Source organism: Acomys russatus, chromosome 8 (genome assembly GCF_903995435.1).
Source record: "Acomys russatus chromosome 8, mAcoRus1.1, whole genome shotgun sequence".
Lineage (NCBI taxonomy): Eukaryota > Metazoa > Chordata > Mammalia > Rodentia > Muridae > Acomys > Acomys russatus.
The window spans coordinates 47,221,456-47,232,053 of NC_067144.1; positions in this window are offsets into that span (position 1 = coordinate 47,221,456).

The window sequence follows — 10,598 nt, forward strand, 5'->3', positions numbered from 1 at the left end:
TTTTTCTTATTTTCTAGAAAAATCATCCAATCACAATTGTTACTGTTGTTGTTGTTGTTGTTACCTCTGCTCTTTCTCTGCTATGTCATTAAGCTTTCTTATCTCTGGCTCCAATATACCAGAAAGCAGAGAAAGAGAGAAACCAAACTACTTCCTTTTCCTATAATCTGAAGGTATGTATGCCCTCAAGTAAGTACCTTAAAACTGATTTCCTATTCCAGTGGTACAGCTCATATCTACGGGAATAGAGTCTCTTTCCTGGTTCTTTTTCTCTTATATGAAAGAATCTAAAAATAAAACAAAACAAAACAAAAAAAGAAATCAATATGGTTTATTGGCATCAAGAAGAGAATGTAAACTGAAGAGGGAAGGCATGCTTGTGCACCTGATACCAAGCAGGATCTACGCGGAGGAAAGATATGGAAAAAGGAAGGAGTGGGAATGATGCTTCTGAGATAGAGGTCACAGCATACGTGGCCATAGTGGATAATATGTGGAAACTGTGGTCCCGAGAAGACAGGGGGGCCTCCAAGATCTGATGGTTTATATCACCTTGGTGTGAAATCTTCTATTCCCTTAACTTGGCTCATGCCTGTCATTCTGGTTTAGGCTAGTCTATCAGATGTGAAGCAGATTTGCTCTTCAATGCAGAAAGAATCTTACTCAGAGGGTGATTCTCAATCTTGCCTGGACAGGAAATGCACATCCAGTCTCCATCATAAAGGTGTTAACTGCCACAGATCACAGCATTTGTGCCAGAGGGTGAGAACAAATTGACACCCCCCCCCCCCCCCCCCCCCCCGTGTCACAAGTGGTACCAGGGAAGCAGGTGGTTGCCTAACACTCCCTCTAAATAGTGGTATGAAATGGATCTTTTGGGGAGGCACACAAACCAAAAGGGCAGATCCCCTATGAATGGGATTAGTGCCCTCATCAACACGCCAGGAGGAGCTCCTGCACCTCTTTCTGCTTTGTGTGAAAACACAGCATGAGATTAGCACATGTGAAGCAGTGTGAGCTCCTATCCCACAGTGAGTGTGCTTAAACTTTGATCTCAACTTTACACTCTGTAGACTGTGAGTAGATAATCTGAACAGATTAAAGCACCTCTCCTCCTCTGGGGTGCCCTTATCTATTTTTTTTTTAAACCCCAGAAGCACAGAGGTTCCAGCTCCTTTTCTCTCTAGACCAGATCCTGTAGGGGGCTTCACAGTGGCATCTTCACACAGCAAATGTGGCCACAAGTGTTGTTGAGAGCAAGCTTGTCATTGAGTCAGTTCTCAACACTATTTGGCCAAGTGAGCAGGGTGTGCTCGGTGTGCCAACTGCACAAGCCAAAGAGGCCCAGCTTAATTCGAGGCAGAGTGTGACAGCAGCTTCCTGAAATTGGTAATGCCCACGTTGTCTCACCACTCTGCTGGGTTTCTCACCTAGCTGTCTGATGCTCTCTCAAAACTTAGAATGAATTATCTTCTTGTGCAAAGAAAACTGTCTTATAGCTTTTTAAATACACTTTACTAGTATTTCACAAGTCATGCCTGTGATAAAACAAATTTAATGTTGAATTCTGTTGCCTGGTATCCTTCCTGATGTTTAGTGCTAGTAGCTGGCTTCAACCTCTGCTGTTTGTTCTCTTCTCTGATTCAGCTGTGATTTTTATATGCATGCAGGGCTAATATCTGTTAGTTCTTTCAAATACCTCCTCTAATATTTCCACCCATGAACATGCTACCCTCAAAGGGCAAGTAGTTTTATTTTTTATCTTTCCTTTTCTTGTATGAGTGTCAACAGAACCTGTTATAATTGGCATTATATATAAAATTTACAAGTTTTCTTCTCTATTCTCTGTATACTTCATAAAGCCTAGATGAGTCAGAGTCTCTACTTAATGTACATTGATTAAACTGCTCTAGAGATAATACTTTAACATTCTTGTTTAAAAAATAAAGGAAAGAAGGTAGCATGACATATTCATGGACTGCAATATTTAAAGAATACTGTATGATATGGTAGAAAAAGAATAGCATGTCTGAATTGAAAGGCAGTGAAAACTACAACAATTCATGCATGTGCTTCTTTCTAAAAATATTAAGAATTATTGAACTGTGTTAGACGGAATGAATGAACTCTTGTTAACATTTCTTTAAAATAGATCCTAATGAGAGCAGTTACTCAACACAGGGTATTTCCAAAGCATGGGAATATGTATTTAAGAGCCAATGTGGAGTTCCAACTGACTCCAACAATCAAGGGAAACAATCATGTTTCCTTACTCTTTGTTGTTTATTTTTAAACTACATTTCATAACTGTTCTATTTTCAGGGATGAGATCCAGGGCCGGAACGTTTTTCATGTTAAGGTATAACCCTAAGTAGAGCCCTATTTATTATTGATGTGTTTATTTTAAAGGCTTATTCCGCAGTATACCATATCTTTCCTTTTTGGTAAAACAAAGTTAAATTTTCATTTAGTTTGTGTGTGTGTGTGTGTGCCAGTGTGTACGTGTATGTGCATGTGTGTGTGTGTGTGTGTGTGTGTGTGTGTGTGTGTGTGTGTGTGTGTGTGTGTGCTTATGTGACGCTTTTGTGTAGAGATCAGAGAATAAGTTTGAGTCTCTTTTTCCCTTGGCCATGTAGTAATGTCTTGTAGATTGTACTTTGGTTGGCACACTTAATGTGGGGTGCTCTTTCTTGCTGAGGTATTTTGCTGACCTGAATCATATTTTTAAGTTTATTATTTTTGTATTGCTATTTTTATTTAACCCTGTCCATAGTGATACACTAAACTGATTTCCTGTTAGAATATTTAGTAATTTCTAACAGATACTTACATGAGCTATATTAAATAGCATTTGACTATTTATTTACATGCCATCTTGATTATCTACTTTTAAAAGAAGAAGTCTATTGCCCATTGCTCATTTTTTAATTGTTTTGTTGCTCATGCTAGGGTTAGAGCACAAAAGAAGAAAATGAAAGTTAAAGTGTCCAAGGTAACTCTTGTCCTGAATCAATACTATCCTTTAGGTGTCTTTTGCTAAATAGAGAAGAGGAGAGATTTACAAAATGGTAACCAATTCAACACCAAGCAAACAAACAAACCAAGAAGAGGAGAGGGAGGAAGAGGAAGCTAGTTGTATCCTACTCTTCATCCACCCAATCCAGGCACTAATGGATGCATGTTTGAATGCAATTTTGAAAACCATAGATTATTATCTTGTCATGCCAGAAAACATACTTTGTGAGATCAAAGGAGAATGAAAATTGACATACTTTCTTCAAAACTCAGAAAAAGTGACCTTTGCTTTCTTGCAGAGTAATTCTCTGATTTCTCTCAACTTTTCATTCTTTGTTGAGATTTTGCTTACTTCCTCTTGTTAGTTAATATTGAATTATTATGGATATAAAGTTACTTACAAAGTAAAGATCTTCACAAAATCCAGGCTCTATTTTTTTTTTTTTTACTTCTGGGAATAGTGTATAATGATACCAACCCTCTCATATTTAAGCAGACTTCACTGAGTGACTCTGTTCGCTAGTCATGAATAGAATACACACTAATGAAAAAGAGATGGTGAGGAGCAGAATAACCCTTGAATGGAATCCCTCAGAATAGACCTTGTTGGCTAATCAGACATCTATTACAAAAGAGGTAAAATTACAACTTTCAAGATGGTCACTTGCAGGCATTAAGTCCATGAACGGAGTCTCAGTTAGACTGTGAGATCCTATGATTATTCCTAATCACTGTTTATGAGATCAACTCAGATGGTAAATACTGGATCATAGACTCAATTAGTGTGTCTTTTTACATGTAGACCTAAAATTTCAGAAGGGCCTATGAGACCCAGTTGAAAAATCACAAGTATTTGAAGCCGGAGCATTAGCTAACAAGCTCAAGATCCTTGGCAACATAGTAATACCTGACTCAAGGTTATAACTACAAAGTAACTTCCGGAGTTATTTTTTTAGTTTAATGTTTTCTAGAAACCCCCTCAGCCCAATCATTTAGTTATCACCTTAAGAAATTATGCTACTTTCAAAATGCCCTGTTATCCTTTCCAAGGACTCATTCAAAATATACCACAGTGGTTTCTTATTCATTCATTAGTGATGACAATTTATAACAGAAGAATAAAAGTTTTAAAAATTGTCACTCTCAATTTCTAGTAATATAGATGAATTCTATGTCTGAAAAACTCTGCTAGGAATATTCTATAAACAACACTGGGTAAAGGAGAATGGCATTATGTGTGCTTCCTGTGGTCAAATTACACAGTACGGAACCTGTGTACTTGAGCTGGTGGATCCATATTTTAACCCTCCATCCCCACTGAATGGCCACCTGACCTTTAACTTAAGTGTGCTCATTACTAAGGTGTGATACTAGCTTCAAGGATCTTTTCAAAAGTATACTCGAATGGGAAAATTACGTTTCTAGTTTGTCTCTGGGAAAGTAATAGATATTTGAGGGAAACAGAAATTAGTACCCAGTGTGGGGATCAAGATGGCAGTCACACACAAAAGAGGCCAAAAAATATGTTTACAGAGCTTGAAGGCTTGATGTGTAGTGCAAAGGTAAAGAAGAGTTTTATTCTGGAGTTCGTGTGAGACTTATGGATTTGTTTCAATTTCATGTAAAATACTACCTGCTTTTTAAGACCTTTAATCAGTTTAGCAGGGAAGCCTACCACCAAAATCTGATTTAAAACACCAGCTGCTTTCTCTTAGTCTTGATGGATTCTGGAGCAGACGTGGTAGTTCCTGTGTTATTTAGTGCTTAGGAACAAGACATTCCTTGAGAGAATGGATTAGAGATATTTTTAATAATATGAACTGCAAAATTGAACATTACATGTTTTTATGTCAAAATCGGAGATCAGAGGATACATTTTGAAGCAAATAAATATTCAGTTGTTCGGCTGTTTAGTAAAAATTGAAGTCTTTAGATGACTACACCCTTGTCTTATGGAGAAAGGCCTGTTGAATCTTGGACACTGTGAGGTCAAGTTTCACAAATGTCTCTTGTCTTATTAGAAAAATGTTAAAATGTATTCCTATTCTTTGGTAAAATGACAAAAATTGGTCCAACTTATCTTTAGATATTTATCATCTTTTTATTTCCTTATATGCCAAAAAACATTCATATTTTGATGCTCTCGATTTGGAGGTGAGAAAGTTACAGTGTTTACTTCTCAGGTTCATTAGTTATGTTTGCAGGTCTTCAGATGATTTTCATACTGTCAGGGTATCATGCTGTTACTAGCAGTGTCTATAGAGCTAACAGTGCCTAGAGTGTTTGCTATTGTAGGCCAACTCTGAGTCACATGACAGGGACTTGTCCTTTGTTTTCCTTTCATCTCTTTCCTCTTCTTTTCTCCTTCCTTTGAGCCTGGAGTCAGTGGGTTCCCTGGACTGTACTTAAAGTCTAGATACACTATCCTCTATATTTAAAATAGGTATGTACCACTCCACATGTCAACATAGTATTTCTGAAATCCTTCATCTGTTATATATATATATATACACACACATATATATATATGTATGTATGTATGTACAAATATATTGTAAATATGAGTTCAGTGAGGGACCCATATTTGGAATAATATAGATATTTACAATATATAAATATAAAATAAGATTTCTGTAATTATGTTCAGGATATATGTGTTCAGGCTTTAAATAGTATCTTTAATCTAATTATGATAATGGCCACAATTTATTACTACAATAAAGTTCTTATTAATATGATCTATTTTAAAAGTTAGCCTAAGAAGCCAGTAGAAAAATGCTAAGTGTATTTAAGATTACATATAATGTTTGAAAGATAAATATATTCTTGCTTCTTAGTTTTCTTAATTATGAGAATTATTTCAATATATACTTTTTTACTACTGAATTTATCTACTTTTACACCCAATATAAGAATATAAAAAATGGGTAACATAACTATTGTTTGTAGAATAATCTTATTGTATTAATGAGTTTGGGAGATCAAAGCATAAAGTAATCTATTCATCTATTTTTGTATATCATGTAGACTAATTTGGCTTATGGAAAGTGTTTTTGTTGGTGGTATTCTTTTATTATTATTATTATTAATTATTTTACATATACAATTATATTATTACACACATATAAAATAAACTGCCTACATCAAAAAGAACCTCTGAACAATCAGGAATTATATTGTTACAGTCTTAGTGTTCTGGCTGTTTGTATTTGTCAACCTTGAAGGAAACATCTTTCCTAACTTGGTGAGTCTAAAATTCTCAATGGAAATCAGTATCTTTCATATCTCATTTCTATCAACTTAAAACATGTATCTAGAGCTAAAAACATCTTAACCCCAGAACGACTAAACTTAGTTATAAAACTAAACAAGCTAGACTTCAACTCCATCAGAGACTTGAGAAGGAATAAAATTAATTATCTGAATAGACAGAAGTGCAACTTCCAACACGAGAAAAATGACAGAGACAAGTTTGCTGGTGAAGTCACCCAAAGTGTGTTTAGGTAAGCTTTTGGTTAAATAATATGCAACCTAAAATAGTATTGAATGGCATTTAACTGTAATTTTAGAATTATGTTTCTAGTTCTAATTTTTCAAGTTTTGAATAATCTAGGAACATGTAAATATCTAAAATTTTACATAGCAATATGGTTAAAATACTTTTCAGAAATTAAAAAGTTCCTAGAATGTTTTGGTTTCAAAGCATGCTCTGTGTGTGTGTGTGTGTCTGTGTGTGTGTGTGTGTGTGTAGTATCTTTGATTTTTTTTTAATGCAGCAAAGTCTGCTCTCATGGAGTTAAGGACAAATATTCATTGTGCGTTGTATTATAAATTATTGGTTGGATTAATAACGACATAAACAACATAATAACTTGAATTAATAATGACATAAAAATTATCAGAATTAAATTTGCCAAAATGGCAAATTATCCATTAGGAATCATGATTGTTACATGCCTTATTGTTTTGGAATACAATGGATGGTTATGCTGGCTATCACAAAACAAAACAAAACAAAACAAAACAAAAAACAAAAACAAAAAACCCCCAACAATTTACAAATATTTCCCTGTAAATGTCATTTCCTTTTGATATGTGAAACCTGAATCATTAATAAAGTTTCAATTTTCCAAATACTGCATGCCTTCTTTTGTTGGAAAAATATAAATGGAAATAATATTACATCTTATTTAATAAAAACAAACCAGATACAGAATCTTGCCTTGTATTTACAGACAAATTTTAATGGAATATTTCATGGTCCAACACAAATATCAGACCCAATGGCACTAATTCTTGTACAGCCTTTGGCTTACCCTGTATAACAAAATCTGTTATTTAAAGTAGACTACAAAATACCTCATGGTAAGTGAACTTCCAAAGACACAAAGAAAATCTTCCATAAATTTAAAAGCTTATCTCAATTCTTATTGTTATAATCTCAGGATGTATATATGGTTAATTGCATTATCTTAGGTAGTTGAAATATGTTGGTTAGAGTGTGGAAATAAAAAGAAATTGTTTTAGATATTTTTGCTTCTGTTCCTAGTCAACATTAGTAAACACAAATAAGTGGATGTAAAATTACTTTACAAAGTTTTGAATGTTGGCAATCTCAAGCAAAATTCTTTACATCAGCGACACTTTTTTAACCTTTAGCCAGCATTTTACAAGGTTCATACATTTCAAGGAGTAATGAATAAATGTTGTATCAGCAAGATAGCATTTAGATTTTACTAGCTCTCATGTTAAAAAAATTTTCCTTTAGAAAATTACAAAATTGTATGTCATTGAGAAAACCTAAAATAGATGAAAATGATATGCAATTGAGAAAATGTGTTTAATATAATGTGTTTGACATAACAGACTGTGTTTCACAACATCTTTTGTAACCTTTCACTGGAGAAAAGAAAGTTTATTTTTCAATGTCTGTGTTCAAGCCTCAAGTACACTTATGACGAAAAAGTTCAGTAATGTTCAACAGATAACTAAAATTCAAATTTTATTTTTTCCATATTTATCAGACATTTTTTTCTGAGGAGACTTTACTGAGAATGGAGTGCAAACGGGAACCCTGTAGGCAATTTTGTAAGTGATGCCACTCAGTACACACTGAATACTTTGTAAGTATATAGGCATATCAACATGCAAGTGTCATGTACGTAATATTACAATATGCATTTTGTTTTGTAAAAATGTTCGTGATAAGAGTAGGTTCAATAACTGTGTTTTATTTCTGTGCCCTGTGTTTCATTTCGGTGCATCTTTATAGCACAGAATATATTTGAATGCTGTCATACGTATACCCTTCCAAAAGATATGGATTTCTTGTCATATAAATAGAACATTTTATTTTGGAGCTACATTACTGGGAACACCTGCATTTCTGGACACTGTTTTCAGAGATAAGTCTTTAAATTTTCTTAACATGGCAAACTTGTTGCAAGGTTATTCACACTGAAATATTTATGATAAGAATGGAGCTTTCTTCAAGAAATATTTATGGTTGAATAAAAAGCTAAACAACAATTCACAAATATTGATGTGAACTGAATGTGAAGAAAAGAGATGCCATTCCAGACAGAGAAGTCCTTGGGTCACCACTCAATTGCATCATTGAAACTACAATACATACAGTGAGCACAGCGAACTAACTTTGTAAAAAGATTAAAATGTTACATATTTATAAGGAGCAATATTACTAGCTTTGAAGAGCTTCTAGATTGCTTTCACTCTACTCGCGACATTCAGCCAACACATCAGAACCACAGAGAAAAGCGAAGAGGAGAAAGCTAACAACTGTTTACATTGTGTACTTGTCTTTAACCGATTAGTGACACTGCTTTCAACTGTTATATTTTATTGCGCGTGACTTTCACTATCAGCAAATATAAAAACATGTCTACTAGGATCATGTACAAGGAAAAGCATCTAAAGAAAGAAAGCATTTGAGGTTTGACAGTACTGTGTGTTCGTGTAATGCTGCATTTTATGCTGCACTTAAAAGTCCGTGTAGGAATTTTTACTGTTTTGACCCTGGATGTGGGAAAAGTGCTTAAGTGCTGAGCCCTGCTAGATTTTTCTTGTGCCCCTGCAGTTGTCACTTATCTTTTAACGTAATATCTTTGAAATATACAACATATTTCCAAGGGGTAGAGTGGTTTCTTTACATCTTTCTTGCATTTGGGCCCATTTTCTCCAAAATAATCACACATATCATATATATAGATATATATATACATTTATATGTATATATACATATATATGGAAAACATGGTAAAAAGTAAAAATATTTATAACAAAACCATATAACATAAAAACATCTTACTTTAATTTTAAGCGTATTTTATAGATTCATCATCATAATTTGATAAATTTATGTAATCTACTTCTAAAGGATAATACGCTCATAAAATGTCATTTAATTTTAACACATTTAAATCACATCATTGAAAGGCTATATCATGCCTAGGCAGAAAAACTGGGTTTTTGAGGCAACACTTTGAAGTATTGGGGTTATTCGTTCATAAGGAGACAGTTTTGATAAACGTAACTTTTGTTCATATAGATAACACTTTTCTAGAAATTACATGGTACACGTGATTTGTACTTAAAATACAACATTGAATTTGAAGAAACTGTTACACTTAAAGAAGGAAATGAAATATCAGATTGGGTTGCAAAATGTTGCCATCAAATCACTTTTAAAAAGGTACAGTTACATAACAGCAAAATATTAACTAGGCATGGAAAGAACTGTCCTCACCAAGTTTCATATTTTACCTATATGCAGCTAATGATAAAGAAGCTAAACAAACGCATATCCATACACCATAGAATACACTACAAGAAGTTGGCTTTTGAGATTTCCCAGGGAGTGGGGAGTGCATTGCTATGAAAGCCCCAAGATAATGCTTCCTGGGATATCTTGTAAATAGTTACTTCCTCTATTTATACTGAAGTATCATAGCCCATGTTAAAAGTGAGAGGTAGAAGAATTATTGTAGGTATGCATGGCAGAGAAATTACCAGCTATATCCAATAACTATTGCATTCAATAGTCATCTCAATACATAAAAATGCTGATGATTTTGTTAACCCATTCATAATACTGTCCCCTTTAACTCTCTTTCAATATTATCTTGCTACTTTCAATCCACTGCCTTTGGAAGGGCATATAGAAGTGCAAAGGGCATGTTTGGGATGTGATGGGGAGAGAAAAGTACAGAAAAGAGAACTTCTTCATTAAAATATGTGACTTTCACTACTTAATATAACCTATGTGCCTTGAATAAATTTGTATTCATAATCAAAGTGCTTCAATCTATTAAAACACATACATTTCAAAGAAAGTTTAAGAATGTCAAACTTGATTAGATATAAATCAAAGATTAAAACCCATGTCATTTTGTTCTCTGCAGTAATGTTAAACACGAAACCAAACAAATTTCCTTTGTCACATCAGTGATTAAGTAAGAAAAATATATATCTTGCTGTTGTTAGTGCTTTAATTCACATGAGAGGTGAGTTAGCAAACTCTTGGATCTTCTTCAAGAGAATTTTAAATCCCTTTGCATTAAGTA